General features: G+C 47.4%; 1 protein-coding gene across 3 annotated transcripts in view; it reads right to left on the reverse strand.

Moving 5' to 3' along the window:
* Positions 1-16,220, reverse strand: part of ABTB2 (ankyrin repeat and BTB domain containing 2) — a 165,652-nt gene that overhangs the window by 110,637 nt on the left and 38,795 nt on the right. The gene's annotated exons all lie outside the window — the stretch shown is intronic.

Genomic DNA, 16,220 nt, shown 5'->3' on the forward strand with positions numbered 1-16,220 from the left:
GTGCTATAAATGGAAACAGTTATAAATTTTTTTCCCAATAAAGTGTTCATATTCTTCTTTCTAAGACACAAGAGACTAATGTTCATTGAAGACCAACTGAGGAAAAAATAGAATTTTATAGCCACCGTGCAAACCCTGAAAACCTTCATCTGCTGAGTGGAAAAGGGAGCAAGTGGTTCCCAGGTTTCTCAGGCTCCCTGCACATCCGAGAGACCAGAGCCTGTCCTTATGTGTGCATATCAATGAGCTTCGGCTCTAAGTCAATGCCACCGTGATCCCCAAGGAAACTGGCTAAGTGTTCCTAACAGCCTGCTAAACTTTGGGAATTCAGAGGACAATAGTATCTTTTTCTAATTGGATCAGAATCTGCTTTGATGTCTTCATCCCAAGTGGACCAAGCTTCTGCTTCCCGGCCAGCCCCTGGCGCTGGGGTGAGGGGTCTGTAATCAACATTCCCAGCCTGGAGGGAGCAGGGCTGGAGACCCCTTTGTCAACCGAACACATGGGCTGCAAAACTGGCAGTCTGACTCTGGAAGATCACAGGCTGGGACAGACGTGGCTGCGGCTCTCCGGGGGTGCGACACGGGGCCGAAAACTGTTCCTCTGACGGATTGTGATTAGATTTTTTTTTTTTTGAAGATTTTTTTATGAGAGACACCGAGAGAGGGGGGCAGAGACACAGGAGGAGGGAAAAGCAGGCTCCATGCAGGGAGCTTGACCTGGGAGTCGATCCTGGGTCTCCAGGATCACGCCCTGGGCTGAAGGCAGCACTAAACCGCTGAAGCACCTGGGATGCCCTAGATTTATCTTTAAATTGTTTTTAATGTTGTTATTTAACATGAATGGGCTTTCAGTTGGGCAAAAATGGTCTGAAAAGAAATATCCCTTCTTGGAGCTAAGTTAGAATTTGGGTTTTTTAAAAAGTTTCTTCCAATGGCTCACATCAATAAAACTAAGCTACCATTAAATGACTTGTGGTAGGAACCTGAGCTCAGCAGATTTACACATCTAAAACACAGGCCATATAGATGGATAGGCTGCTTCCCAAACCCAGGCTATCCATTTTGTAGATCAAATGAACTGGGGCAGATGGCAGGCAAATCTAAATAGGCCTTAAATCAAACAGATATTTCATTCTGCTTGAATGCCTGGTCTAAAGTCCACTGGATCAGCACCAGCACTGCATTCCTTTTGTTCATCCAATAACCCCACTCCCTCCCCAGTAATGAAGGAAAAGCTGCAGTATTCCACAAAGGGGCTAGGGATGATTGAGCAAAGAGTCGCTTGGAAACTTGGGAAAGAGCTGCAAGAAGCTACATGCCTGATGGCACAAGACGATCCTTACCACTTTGCAAATTGGTAACTGTCAGCGTTAATCTGAAACCAGCCAATGGTCTTGAGGATCCTTTTAGTCATGGTGAAGACGGCCAGGCCAGGGCTACTGGTTGCCAGTCTTCTCAGAAACCAGCCAGTCATTTTGCGTTTGCCCCACTGGAATATGGGATACTCGACGGGACGCCTCCTACACTCACAAGGGCCCAGACACAAACCGACACAAGTCCTGTCTTGAGGGTCTTACCTTCCAATGGGTAGAAAGGGGACCGTGGACAATAAGCAAATATATGTAGCAGAGAGAGGTTGTTGATACAAAGAAAAATCAAGCAAGACAAGGGAATGGTGAGGGACAGGGGAGTGGAGCTCCCTGTCCCTTGCCATTCAGGAGGTGGCCTGAAGCAGACCCGCAGCAAGTGAGAGCACCTGTGACAGGCCACCTGGGGGAAGGTAACAGCAGGTGTATAGCCCTGAGGGGTGGTAATAGAGGAGTCACCCGGGGATGCAGGGGCCAGATCATAGAGGGCACAGAGGCCACTGAAGGCGCTTGGATTTTAAGTGTGACGAGAGGCCTTTGGCCAGGGAGTGGCAAGGTAAGCTCTGGTTTCCAGGGGACAGGCTAGGAGGATGCTGATGTCATTGAGGGGAGAGGAGACAGAAGCCTAGATTATAGCAACAGTGCAGGGACAGGATTCTTTGAAGGCAGAACCAGCAGGCTGGCTGATGGATCAGATGTGGGACAGGAGAAAGAAGAACCGAGGATAACTGCCAAGTTTTTGGCAGAGTGACTAAAATGTGCCACTCGTGGACAGAGGGAGCCCTAGGCAAGAAGTGAGTCTGGGGAGGTGAAATCAGGACCTCAGTTCCAGACTGCGACATCTGATGGGAGAGAGGAGGCAGTGGGAGAAGAGCGGGGGGTCGAGGGAGGCAGCCCCAGCTGGAGGCACACGGTGAGTTTCAGAACCAAATGAGATCACCCAGGGAGTCAGCAGAGATGAGAGGCCCCAAGGCTGAGCACTGGAGAGCTCTCTAGCCCTCCAGGGAAGGAGGGAGAAGAACCCAGCAAAGGGACTGTGAAGAAGAAAGAGTCGGGGTGCTCTAGACACCTGTTCCAAGAACTGGGAGTGACCTGCTGTGCCCAGTGTTATGCGTGCACAGGGGAAGACACAGATGGGGGTGAGCACGGGGCAAACATGGTAAAATGTGAACCCTGGTGATCTGGCTCTTTGCAACTTTCTTTACATGTGAAAGATGTTCAAAGTAAAAGTCAAAAGGAAAATGATGCTTCTGAGAGATCCAGTCAGATGAGGCACATAGAACGGGAGCTGCTGATACCCCCACAAGGACAACTCCGGCGGGGTGGAGATGAAACCCTGAAGGTCAGTGGGCCCAATAGGAGGAGGACAGGGGAGAAAATGACTATATTAGGTAGACACAACGTTTTCAGAGGGTCTTACTCTAGACTGAATGCAGAAATGGGAAGGCGCCATGAGCATGAGGTCAAGGCAAAAAAAAAAAAAAATTAGGAGACTATTTATGTAAGACAGTGTCTTTGCTGATGAGAACGATCCAGCAGAGATGGCTCTTTCACATGCTAGAGCGTGTGGGATGCTCATACAGAAGCGGAGGGTTGGCCACACACAGGTGGAGAAACAGGTCATCTACCGGAGGTGTAGGAGTGTGTGGCTACAGATGCAAGGAGGTCACTGGATGTGGCAAAGGCAACAGAAGGAGATTCCCTTCTGATGGTTGGTATTTTCTCAGTGATGTATAAGGGAAAGTCAGCAACTGAACAGAGACAGGGAAAATGTTTAAGGTTTCAGAAAGGAGAGGAGGTGTGGGGAAAATAAAGTTAGTGAATGGACTGCCAACCAAAGCAGAAAGCTCAGTTTAGGAATGTGGCCATAAATCTAAAGTGAATCTAATCAGGATGATTGTGTGCGTGTTCTTTTCCAGCCACATTCAGCTGCTTGGGTGCCAGCAGGCAGAGGGCAGAGGTGGGGGGCGGGGGGTTTAACCAAGGTTAAGATTTTCCAGAAAGTATGAGATGGAGCAAAAGACAAGGCAGTGATTACAGTGATGGGTCCTGAAATCTAACGCGGGTAGGGAGGGAAGGAAAGAATGAAGGGTGTTCCTGGACAGTGGGATCAATGGATTCGAGGTCCCACAGGAACAGAGGAACCACTTGAGTGTCAGGACAGAAGAATTAAGCCAAAAAGACAGGAGATGGTTGTGGGAGAGAGAGAAGAGAAGAGATGAGATGACTTTAGAGATGATGCAGTTAGTGGTCATGACAGGGCCCAGGTAGGAGCGTAGGAGCAAGAGCAGGTGGCTAAAGTCAGCAAAGGACAAGACCATTGGGAGTGCGAAGGTCCAGGAGCACGTTGTTCTCTTGCGTGCTGATGCTGCCCAGAACGGGGTGGGGGTGGCAGCGGCGAGAAAGGCAGTGAGGCAGGGGGCCCCCATCTTCAAGGAGGGGTGGGGATCTGAAGATGTGCAGATTCATGAAATAAGGAACAGTCGTGGGTGGCATAATCTGAAATGCTCAAGGCTTCGAAGGAGCTGGGAGTTTGTTTTCTTTTTAAGGGGAAAATCGGGGGGTGGGGTGGGGAGGTCTGGAAACGACAATAAGGAGCGAGGGAGAGTCCTGACCTATGTCCAGGCCCTGTGTACACAGAGTGTGGGAGAAATAAACAGCCACTCCCCGGGAAGACTGTAGGTCAGTGATGTCCTCCAACCCACGGGGAGGTTTCAATTACAAAAACATGGCAAAGGAAAGGTTTTGTTTCTGTTTTTTTTTTTTTTTTTTTTTTTTAAACAAGCCTGGACTTCTGGACAACCCTGACATGCTCAAAGATGTAGAAAGATTTACCACCATTCATGAGTCTGTATATACAAATAAAAGCCTAACGTACATAATGACTAAAAGCCTAACATTAGGACAATTTAGCCATCTATATATGGCTTACCATGAAAGGAAACCCGTTTAATAAAAGGATTTCCCTTAGGAAGATAGTTTAGTCTTGGCACTTTACCTACGTATCCATTTTATATCCCCACTTGCTAGCCTCATGCCTGGCACACGGTAGATGCTCTGTGTGAATTCAGGAACGGATTTGCTTTTCCTGAAAAGTCCCTTGCCTCTCTGAAGCCTTTGTACCTTGGGCCGGTTCCTTCTCCAGTCTTTTCAACTACGTATTTTTTTAAGTGGTTAACTCGAAGAACGTCAGCCAAATTCTGGTTAACTTTTTCTAATGTGCTTTGGAGTAGAATATCTTAAAATGAAAACATAACCATATGTTCAGGCAGAGTGTATACAGACAATCTGTCCAACTTTGGTCATCTCACTCAGACTGAGAGAGGCTAAGTGACTTGCCCAAGATCACAGGAGGTGTGTTAAGAACCAGATCCAGAACCCAGGACTCCTGGCTACCAACCACTCCCAATATACACCACGTAACCTACATCGACATCTCACTGCAATATTACTAACTGGACTCAGTCACTTATGGCATACCCTTGGCATAAAACTCAGGTCTTGATTTCTACCTTTAAAACCCTGAAGGTTATAGAAAGAAACTTGGGTTGGGGTGGAAGAGGTGGATCTCATTTTTTTTTTTTTTTTAAACCAATTACTTTCAAAAGCCATTTTACTTTTTGGTCTTCCCGCAGAAACCCATGCTTGGCTTGGATACACCAAAGCAAAAGAGTTTCAGTGTTTCCTACATAACTGGGCCTGCATAAATGTTTACATTAATGAAGATCCCTTTTCTAATTTTATTCTTGGTGCTTCTCACCTTCTTTCACATTCTGGCCCTTGACCTGTTTGAGTGATTGAAGATGCAGCTTAAGGTTTCATAGGAGATTTTCAGGGACGTCTGCATTAATCCTCCGTTCCATGCAATGTAGAAAACATTAAGTAAAATTGTCTGAAGTTAAAATATGTACTTAATTCCCACTACGGGGGATGGATCTTTTTAGCAGATGTTTTTCTGGAATGGCTGGTGATTGTAAAATAGGAAGAACTAAAAGAATCAAAGTCAAAGTAGGTAAGGAGGATGGACCGGGCAGGGGCTTGGACTGGGAGGCAGGAATGGCATATCAATTAAGTTTCCAGACTATTGCTTATGAAAAATAAGCTGTCTTCAGATCGTTTCTAGGACATGGCTATACACGGTGGTCATGGACCAATGAAAATGAATCCAAATTGATGTAAAAAGAAAAAAAATAATAATCATTTAAGCAGGACGTTCCTGTGATGTTTAAGCCAGGAGCTCCAAGGGTATCGGGTTCCCTCGTTTGGAAGGATTGCGTGTTTGGGACGTTGTGATAGCGTAGTACTCATGGAAAACAATGAAGGCGGTTGTTTGCAGAGCCTGAGGAGGCTGCGGCTCTGCAGATCTCGCTCCATCGGGGACCAGCCAGCTCACCACCCCCTGATGGGACAACGTAGGCCAGCACACCAACCCTGCCTGAAGCCTGACGGGGGCTGGGCCTTTTCATTTGCAACTGGCTTTTCTTTTCCCAGGCTCAAACTGGCATCGATGACACTCTGGGCCCTCGTGCTAAGGGTATCTGGCGTTTGTCTGGGGCTCCCGTTCTGCATGGTTCCTACCCTGCTAGCGAGAGAGGAGCGGGAGATACGGGAGGCAGCAGAGGTTGCTGAGGCTGGAAGCCCGAGTCTGAGTCCACCACTGACCGGCTCTGAGAGTCTCTCTGCGCTCCAGTTCCACCTTTGTGAGACAGCAGTACTATAACTACCGGCTTCATAAAACCACTGGGAACACTAAATGAGAATAAAACAGGTGGCACAGCACCTGGCACACAGTATTCTCTGCCTCCCATGCATGCGACGGAGGGTGAAATCGGGGCATGAGAGTACCTTGGCGGTAGGAAAGGGGCTTCCTTTATGGCTCTTAAAAATATATTGTTCTCTTTGAGAGGAGCGATTCCACAGCCCACTGAAGCCAACTGCCATGCTAGCTCAGCATGAACACCCCTACATTAAGAATCCTGTCACACTCCTGTCTCACGAGTTGCGGAAACCCGAATCAGACTGCATTCAGCTTTGGGTGGTGGGAGACATAGTGAAGGCCTTTCAATTTCCAAAGCCATGATCAGAATGAAATGTTCTCGGATCAGGCGTTTCACATTCTAGAATTCAATTACAAAACCCTACCATTTAGCTTGTTAGGCTGACTGCTCCACCCCAGGAAGAGTGACAAAAGACAATCTTTACAGCCAGCCTCCAAGTTCCAATGCTATAAATCACCGGTTATCGGATGGAGTGGAACTCATTAATATAAACGAGAAGCCTGAAAGGCACCCATTAGCATGCTATTAATTTGTTTGACGATCTCCGGCATGGCAAGAGCTAAAATCGTTAGGCTGGGCAATACTGCGTCTCGTGCAGAAGAATAATCTGGTCCCATTAATTTTTGTCTTGGGCTTGCCAAATGTAATTGGGCATAATCAGAGCTCATACATCCCCTCATAGCTCTTTCATCCTTTGGCTTAAAGGAAGAAAACTGGGGGTGTGGGATGAGCTCAAACTCCTGGTACTCAGTAAACATAACCAGTGAGAAGAGGTTTTAAGTTGCAACAGTCCCTGTAAGGACTCTCAACATTTCTACCCTTTTGTTTTTCTTCTTTTTGCTCTTTGTTTGTTTGTTTCTCATGAAAAGAATGTGAATCATAAACTCTTTCCCAGTTGGGTTAACTTCCCTCCATCCCTCCCTCCCAGTTATTATGAGTGGGGGAGGGGAGGATCCATTCCACCCCAGCAGGTAGATGGGGCTGTCTTGGATCTTTGCCGTTAACAAGGAGGCATGACGGAAGGAGAGGAGATGAAGCAGCTCTATCTACAATTCATCTCTATCTACAACTCTGTGGTCTCCTGTCTTTCTGCCCAATTATAGGGCATTTCTGCGGCTGGTTAGTTTCCCAGCTTTCCTAAGGTTATTACAGAAAAGCAGCTCACAGCCTTGAAGGCTTCCATCACTGTCTTGGCTCACTGGGTCACTGTGGTCACAAAGGGTATCAGGGAAGAGGGAGCTACTCACACGCTCCTAAACACATCCCTTTCCTGTGGTTGTTGCTGCTCAGAGGACACCCACCCACCCTGACCAAGCCAACAAATGAGTTGAAGACAAAAATTACATTTTCAGAGTTTTCCGGACAATGGGGCTGCACAAAAGGGCCTGTGGACACGAAATACATCTTCTGATGATCATCCTGACTACGCTGTTTTTTAAAAAAAAAAAAAAAAAAAAAATTAAGTCAACGAATGTGCACTCTTCCTATCTGTCAAAAAGAGGGCATAAACAATGAGTAAGTAGTGGTACAGTCACATCCACTAGCAAAGCATGCAGGGCTCGCCTCAACGCTGAAAGGGAGAGAGGAGGGAAACGCTGGTGAGCTTTGCGATCCTGTTGAAACCCAATCGCTTTAGCATCACCCTCCATCTGCGACCCAGAGAAGAATCCACCTCAGAGCACTCAGAACTCCTCAGCTTCTCCTCACTGCGGGATATGTAACATTAGAAAACATCTCAACATCATACACGTCCAGAGTACAAAATTTGGCAGATATTAGAAAGAATAAAGAAATCAAAAATCCTGTGTGTTTCCAACTCCCCGAGATAATCACTAGCAACACTCCGGTACATTTCCACACACAGCTGACACATGTTTTTACAGAGCCGGACCACGGCAGATAGAGTTTCCTATCCTGCCCTCCTGCCCACCACGACTGGATATTTGCTAAGCATTTCCCTAGGCCACCACATTTCCCTCAAAAATGTGCTCTCTAATGGATGCATACATTTCACCATACCCAAGTGCTGTGATTAATTTCGCCACTCTCAGATGATATATAGACAGGATTTTAATCTCTCCGTGGCTTCTTTACTAAAATTAAACTCTTATCTTCCCATCTGAAAGTCACGATCAGACAAGTTCAAATCCATCAAGGGATATTCTACTGGGGAAAACTCAAGAGCAAGAATTCTTGCACGAAGATCTCCGGGTAGGAGAAGGTCCACGGGGATCTCCAGCCGCGGAGGGCTCAAGCTACAGCCAGAAAGGTTACCAAGGCCTGAAATCAAGTGTTGGTCTGGGCCCACTACTTCTGTCATCGGTTTGTGCTGGTCAGTGGGGCTGTGGCCCTCAAATGATTCAGTGTTTGTGGCCTTGAAAATATCTTATGCAGCAAGCCAGGCAAGATGTTCCCTGTGGTCAGCTAATGCTAAGGAGCCTCCAAACCCTCAGAAACAGGACCTCTTGAGCCCTTCCATCCAAAGCCCCAGTCACAAAGGAAGCTGGGACATTCCTGGCAGTTTGGTTTATTACCCAGAAGGCATCTCAGATTCGTGGGGGTGGGGGTGTTCCGGGCTACCCAGGGGTCTGGAGCTGTCAAGCCTCCAGTTGTAAATGGAAACCATATCTGTATACCTGGATCTTGGGTTGTTGGCTCTTCTCTGGGAGGGCAGGGTTAAGATCAGCACCTGATAAGACACCTCTAACTGAATTTCCTGGCTCTGGCAGATTTATTCCTGATGAGTTATGTTCCCAACATTCCTATCCCTCAGGCCTTTAAGTCAGAGGCCAGGGGACACTTTCTCAGGTGGGAACCAAGGAGAGAGACCACACAGGGAGCAGCTCCCACTCCCCACAGTCCTGTTGGGTTTACGGTTCTTCGGAAGATGGCAGTGGTCAGCTTACTTCATTGGACAAGAGCACAAGGATGGAGAGGCACGGGAGGAGGTGTAAAGGTAACTTCCTGCACTGAGTGGGGCCCAACTGCAGGCCAGACAATCATCAACCACCATCGGATGGCTTCCAAAGCTTTCTTGTCCAATTCCATCTTCCATTTTTATTAACCGATCTAGCACGGGTCACTTCCCACGGTGGTACGAAGATGAGAAACAGCCTCCCCACATCTAAGGCGATCTTAATCATTTGCAAGGAGTCCATGAGTGGCACAATGTAGAAGCTTCCTGTCTCGCGGAAGAAGGGATCAAATGGTTTCTTTTTACACTGCCAAATCAAATACACTCTTCACCCTTTACACCAGCTGCACTTTAAATGCATTTTACTGACCTGAATGCAAATATGAACACTTGAAGGAAAAAAAGCTTCTAGGAGCAAACACTTATGTGGCACTAATTATGTGCCGGCTTTGTCAGAAGCACTTCCTATCAGTGGGTTCACTTAATCTTCCCAATACCCTCTGAGGTAGGTATGATTCCCGTTTCGCAGATGAGGAACAGACACAGGGGTCAATACACCACTAGAAGGTGGGGCCACCGGGAATTGAACCCAGGCAGTCTAGCTAAGAGGGTCCTAAGCCACCCAGTGGCTGGAGCGGCCCTACAGACTGGCATTTAGGCTGCCGATCCCCTCAAAGGGCCTGGGCCCTGGAGTGAACGTGGGGCTGGGGCAGGCACATCCACCTGTTCTCCCTCTGTCGGCCTGCTCCCAGGTGCTATTCTCACAGTGTACTTTACCGGCGATTTAAGGGATTATCAGGAGAAATTCTGGCCATGTAATTTCTACTGAATGCACGGACTCTCCGAGGCGTGTCTGGAACAGCACACAAGTACAGATAACTGGCTTCCACATCAGAGAACACATCTCGGGCTAAAAGAAATACACACTCCCAATGAAGACCCCACATAGGTGCACTTGATCGAGAGGAGGCCCTTGCATCCTCTGGCAAAAAAATCAAGAAGTTAAGCTGGGCCTCCACGCTAAAACTCAGCAACACACACCCAAGAGACCGTGCCTGGGCTCTCATGTTAAGTCTTGGCAGTGTTTTCCTAAAGCATGAGAGCAGAGAAGCCTTTAAGGGACAAGCTTGCTCCCTCGTGCACGTGTCCTCTTAACACACACAGCACATCTTTCCCCCTTCAAAGGGGTAAGCCTTGCAGTTTGAGGCAGCTGATAACTCCTGAAGGGGTCATGGGGTGGGGCAGTCATATGTCATGGACCACTTTCCCGGCAAACTATAAACAATCGAGTCGATGGAGTTGTTGAGATTTTTGCGGAAATCCTGGCAGAAAACAACCTTGCACACCACAGAAATATTCGAGGCTTGATTGGAAATGAGGGGAATAAGGGAATAGGAGGAGATAAAGACCTGATGTCTCGATATATTTCATTCATGATGATTTCTGCCCTCAGAGACAGCTGAGTTAGAGGACAAAAGACATCGCATTGTACTTCCCCTCCAACTTTTCTTTCTGAAAATGTCTAACCCTACTAAGAAATGGGAAGGATAACACAATCACTACCCATATGCCCTTCACCTCGATTCACCAACTGTTGCCACTCCGCCACATTTATTTTCTCTTTTTTTGCTAAACCACCTGCAAGTTGCAGACACGGGGCTTCCTGTATCACAACTCGCCACGCACCTGACGTTCTCAAGAAAGCTAATGCTCACAGGATAATGTTAACTGGTATCAATCTACATCTTTACACTTACTTCTAAAAATAGGAAGTCAACAAAGCCTCAAATAAAATGATACAATTAGATTTGTACAATTTGGATTCAATTAATTTCTCAGAGGGCAAAATAATTCTAAAACATACAAGAGTCCACTCTCTAAGTGCAGCCCGTCGACTAAAATAACCTTCATGTGATGATTAAGTATTTGCGAGGTCTCAGCACCATGAACCTAAGCCAATTTTCTCATTAAACAACACAGTAGACCCAGCAAGGGAGATGAAGTTCAAAGTGAATGGAGCCCACTACACATCTGGGAAGTTGTTTTCAAAATGATATTTGCTTGAGGGCGCCTGGGTGGCTCAGTCGGTTTAGCGGCTGACTCTTGATATTGGCTTGGGTCATGATCTCAGGGTTGTGATTATCGAGCCCTGTGTCGGGCTCTGCACCAGACCTGGCACCTGCTTAAGGCTTCCCCTCTCCCTCTCCCTCTCTCTCTCCCTCTCCCTCTGCCCCTTCCCCATGCACGTGTGTTCTCTCTTGCTCTCAAAAAAAAAAAAAAAAAAAAAAAAAAAAATTTTTTTTTTTTCTTTTTCACTTGTGTTCTTGTTTTTTGCCAGTCAGTAAAACATATTTCTGCTTTAGGAAAAGACTAGAAATTGAGCCATTTTTCTTTAGTTGCTTTTTCTTTTTTATAAACAAACATTACCTTATAATATTTAGGAAATTCTGCTACATGAGAGGCTCATTTGACCCCAACACATAACAGATACTCAAAAATGCCTAGTAACTGAAACAAGCTTGCCTACTTGGTTTTCCAACCACAGCAAGAAATGACAGCTAATAGTGTAATAAGGGATTTACAAAAAAAAAAAAAGCTAAGCAATAAAATCTTCAAGCAGAAGACTCAGTGACTGATTGTGAGCCTGACTTTCTTGCATGCCTCCCTGAATGAATCATTCACTCACTCAGAGCTCCGTATCCTAAGAACCCAGAGAACAATGTCCCAAACTATCCAGACTCCCCTCTTGGTACTGTCAGACTTGTCACCAGCTTGAGGTACTCCAAAAGGGTAACTCACTGGGTCACACACGAAGAAGTCCAGAACAACTATCTCACTCCTCCAAAATACTTGTGAATTCAGAACTGAGAAATGGGCAACCACGTTCTTTCAACTGAATCACATTTTTCCCTAGGTCTTCCCGGATCCCCTTGAATGCATACCCTGCATCACTACCACCTCCCAAAGCTCTTGGATATCTTGACACCTCACATTCCCAAAACCCAACCCTGCGGCAACCTCCACCAACCATAACTCAGCCAACGATCAGGAAATGAAAGAAAAGAGCTTAAACAGTCAAAAGTAATACCCTGGACCTCATTCCTGGCTCCAGCAGGAGGGCTCTCCAGACTCACACCACAATCTTTTCCTTTCATGTACATTTGAGAGACAGATCTCTGGGGATACAGATAACGCTCTCCGGCTCTGGTTCTACATTATCAGTGGTTAGAAGTCCAGCCCCATAAGCAGACGATTCTCTGAGTTACAACATAGCAGAATAAGAAAGGTAGGTGTTTTAGAACCAGGGTCCTTGCGCAAGTGCCTTAATTTCTCTGAGCTCTGACTTCTTTATTCTTAAAAGGCAGTCTAAAACATTTCCTTCAGGAGATTACACACTAAGAAGCCATAGGGCACAGGGGTCAAGAATGTGGCTCTGGAGCCAGACTGTGCAGGAGCGAATCCCAGGCCTGTACCTCTTGCTCCAGGATCTCAGATAAGTTACTTCACTGCTCTGTGCCTCAGCCTCTTCGCCAGCAGGATGGAGGTAATAATAGTAGCACTTACCTCATAGCTGGTGAGAACCCATACTATGGGGACTAGGTGAATGGCAACATGTGATGGGCTTAGAACACCTGATACAGAGCAAGCACTCGATGCTCATTATCAGTCATCATTATTATACGTACAGTTCCCAGGCCTCATCACCTGACACACAGCAGGTGCTCCGAAGAGCCTACTGTTTCCAAGAAAGCTGTCTGGTTTTATTTCTCAAACTACAGCTTGTGTGAAGAAGAAATGACATCTAACAGCTGTAGGAGGTCTTAAATATGTACAAAAAGAAGGGTGCCTGGGTGGCTCAGTAGGTTGAACATCCAACTCTTGGCTTTGGCTCAGGTCATGATCTCAGGGTCCTGGGATTGAGCACTATGTCAGGCTCCGTGCTCAGCTGGGGGTCTGCTTGAGCTTCTCTCTCCCTGTCCATGTCCCTCTGCTTCTCCTCCCACTCATGCACACACTCTAAAGTAAATAAAAATCTTTTTAAAAACTGTACAAAAAGGGGCCCCTGGGTGGCTCAGTGGTTGAGCATCTGCCTTTGGCTCAAGGCATGATCCTGGGGTCCTGGGATCAAGTCCTACATCAGGCTCCTGGCGTTAAGCCTGCTTCTCCCTCTGCCTCTATGTCTCTCTGCTTCTCTCCGTGTCTCTCATGAATAGATCTTTTTAAAAATGTACAAAAAGAGGGCAGCCCAGGTGACTCAGTGGTTTAGCGCCGGCTTCAGCCCAGGGCGTGATCCTGGAGACCCGGGATCGAGTCCCACATCGGGCTCCCTGCATGGAGCCTGCTTCTCCCTCTGCCTGTGTCTCTGCCTGCCTCTCTCTCTCTCCATGTCTCTCATGAGTAAATAAATAAAAATCTTTCAAAAAAAATATACAAAAAGAGAAAGTAGACATAATTCAAGATTAAGTGTGGGGCCATTTAGTACTGGGGTCAACACCTGGTCACTTCCTGGGGCCCCTGGGTGAATCACTCCCTCAGTGCAACCATGGTGTTGTCAGAAAACTCATATGAAGACTTTGAGTCATCAAGAACACATTCATGCCTGCTCAGCTCACTCTGTTTCTGTTTCAGAAAACAGGAAACTGTGTGAAACAGTTCTTAAATACTCAGGTCTAAACAGTTGAGAAGTTTTATTACAGCAACAAAGTTCGGGCACTTTCAGGACATGAAGGTGCAGCTAACAGGCTGACCCACCTCCCTACGGTCTGATGGGCTGGGGTTTCAGCCAAGGCAAATTACGGTGAGACCAAGGAAGCTTAAACATTGCTGAGCCCTTACACATGCAGGTCCCTCCCAGAACCCTTGGGGGGGGGCTAGCAATGTGTTCAGTTGGACATGTGTTTTTATAAAAGGTGGCCAACGTAAGATTAACCACACCAGATAAGACTGCTCTCTCTTCCCACGCCAACTGACCATCCATCCAGTGTCCATGGGCATTAGGTGGGCACTTCCAGGAGCTGCATGAAGGGAAGTCGAGGTGGGGATATAGTCTGCTAGGCTTAGTGGTTAGCAGTCGTTCCCACCTACAGTCAATATATCGCTAACCAAGGACAGCCAGACGCACTCTACTGTCAAATGCGTCCTGACGCAGGGTGCAGGTCGGATCAGGGTATGGATGGGCACGGCCGTCCTCAGCACCAGACAGGGAGAGGAGCGAAGAAGAAATGAAGCTCAGAAAGCATAGGGCCAGAAGCCAGTCTGTAGGAAATTCTTCTACATCTCATGGCTTGTAAATAAATACGATCACTGTTTCCCTAAATTTCACAACAATCCTATGAATACTTGACACCACCCACGATGAGGTAAAAAGCCAAAACAAAGTTTTCTAAACTATCAGTGATACAAGAAAAACAAACCTTTGATAAACTATTCTAAAGGGAAGACTGGATTATTCCTTTAGAAAGTAGTTTAAGGGCAGCCCCGGTGGCTCAGCGGTTTAGCTCAGCCTTCAGGCCAGGGTGTGATCCTGGAGACCTGGGATGGAGTCCCACATCGGGCTCCCTGCATGAAGCCTGCTTCTCCGCCAATCTCTCTCGCTCTCTCTCATGAATGAATAAATAAAAATCTTTTTTTTTTTTTTAAAAGTAGTTTAAGAGCATTGTCATCTGAAGAGGTGATCAAAGCCAAAGAATGTGTGTGTGGGGGGGAAGTACCGTCGAGGTGTATTAGGCAGTTAATCAAATGATTGCTCTGGGTTTTGTGACATGTGTCAGCTTTCATAAGTGTGTTGTAGTATCCTTGTCTCATTCTAAATAAATACTTGCTTGTATGCCCATGCTGCATTTGTAATTTTGGATTCTTTTTTTTCCTCTGGATTCTTTTTCTTGACTATGTACACTTGAGGCCTCAGAAGACCTGGACTGCCCCTGATGGTGGCATGGTGTGAGCTTCAGGTCACTTACGCCTGACCCCGAGACTCATTACTCATGTGGTTTGGGAGGCACCTTCCCCCACCCACCAGGCCTCCACTCTCGTTTCTAAAAGAGGGATAAGCACTGTGTGTGTGTCGCATGCTTGTCAGTGAAATGAGAGAAGGCCTAGAAGGCGCTGAGCACCAGGAAGGACTCCAGGACCTCTAGATACTGCTCACCTAAATGTGGACGATTTTCAAGTCTTCTTCAGGTCCATCAGCCACCTTGTTACTTACAACTTTATTTGGATATCTCACAGATACCCCGATCTCAGCATGTCCCAAACCTGGTCCTCTCCCCATAGGCTCCTCTCACCCCATCGAAAGCCTCCATGTCTAACCTACCACGAACCCTAGACGCCTGAGTCCTGACTGTCAATGTTGCCAGTATCTAATCGATTTCTAAACCTGTCACTGTGGTGTCCTGTGAACCACCTACTTGCCTCAATCTTCCAAGGCTACTGTGGTCCGAGCTTGCTCTCTCCCTCCTGGAGCACCCCAGAGCCTCTACACAGGTATCCAGCTCCCTGCCCTGGCCCCAAGGATCCATCCACTCTCCAGCTAGAGCGATCCTTCCTTTCCAAGCCCAGTTCCCACCATGACAACCCCCGCCTCGGGACAAACACCACAATCCTTAGTCGTGTTTACCTCCCCAGCCACTCCAGTCTTCTGGTCTATGCTGATTTCTGCCTTTGGGCCCTCGCACAGGCTGTTCCCTTTCCCTGTACTGTCCCTCCCCTCAAGCACCCACACTCAAGGCCTCCCCCTCAACCAACCCAAGGCTTCCCCCTCTACCAACCCCCTCCCGCTCCTGGCTTCAGGAGACTTCCTCGACCCAGAGCAGTCAGGTGTCCATGGTTCAGGGGCCACACGGTTCTCCTCCAGGGGTGGCTGCATTGCTGTTTAATGCACAGCCCCCTGCTAACCCTCACTGTCGCCTGCCCTTCCCTAGCCTCCGTCCCCAGCACAGTGCCTACATATGAAACACTCAAGACCAGCTTCTAGAACACACAGATGTGATCTTCCCCGAAGGGGGAGCAGTTCCTCTGTGGTGGTCCCTCTCCTCAGCCCGGGTCCCTAGGGAGGATACCGGTCAGGGCTCAGGGTCAGGACTCAGGGAAAAAATTACATGGAGAGGGCATTTCTCTATTCCTGGGGCTCCCCACACACACAGCCCCCTCTTCCCCTGAC

Source organism: Canis aureus, chromosome 21 (genome assembly GCF_053574225.1).
Source record: "Canis aureus isolate CA01 chromosome 21, VMU_Caureus_v.1.0, whole genome shotgun sequence".
Classification (NCBI taxonomy): domain Eukaryota; kingdom Metazoa; phylum Chordata; class Mammalia; order Carnivora; family Canidae; genus Canis; species Canis aureus.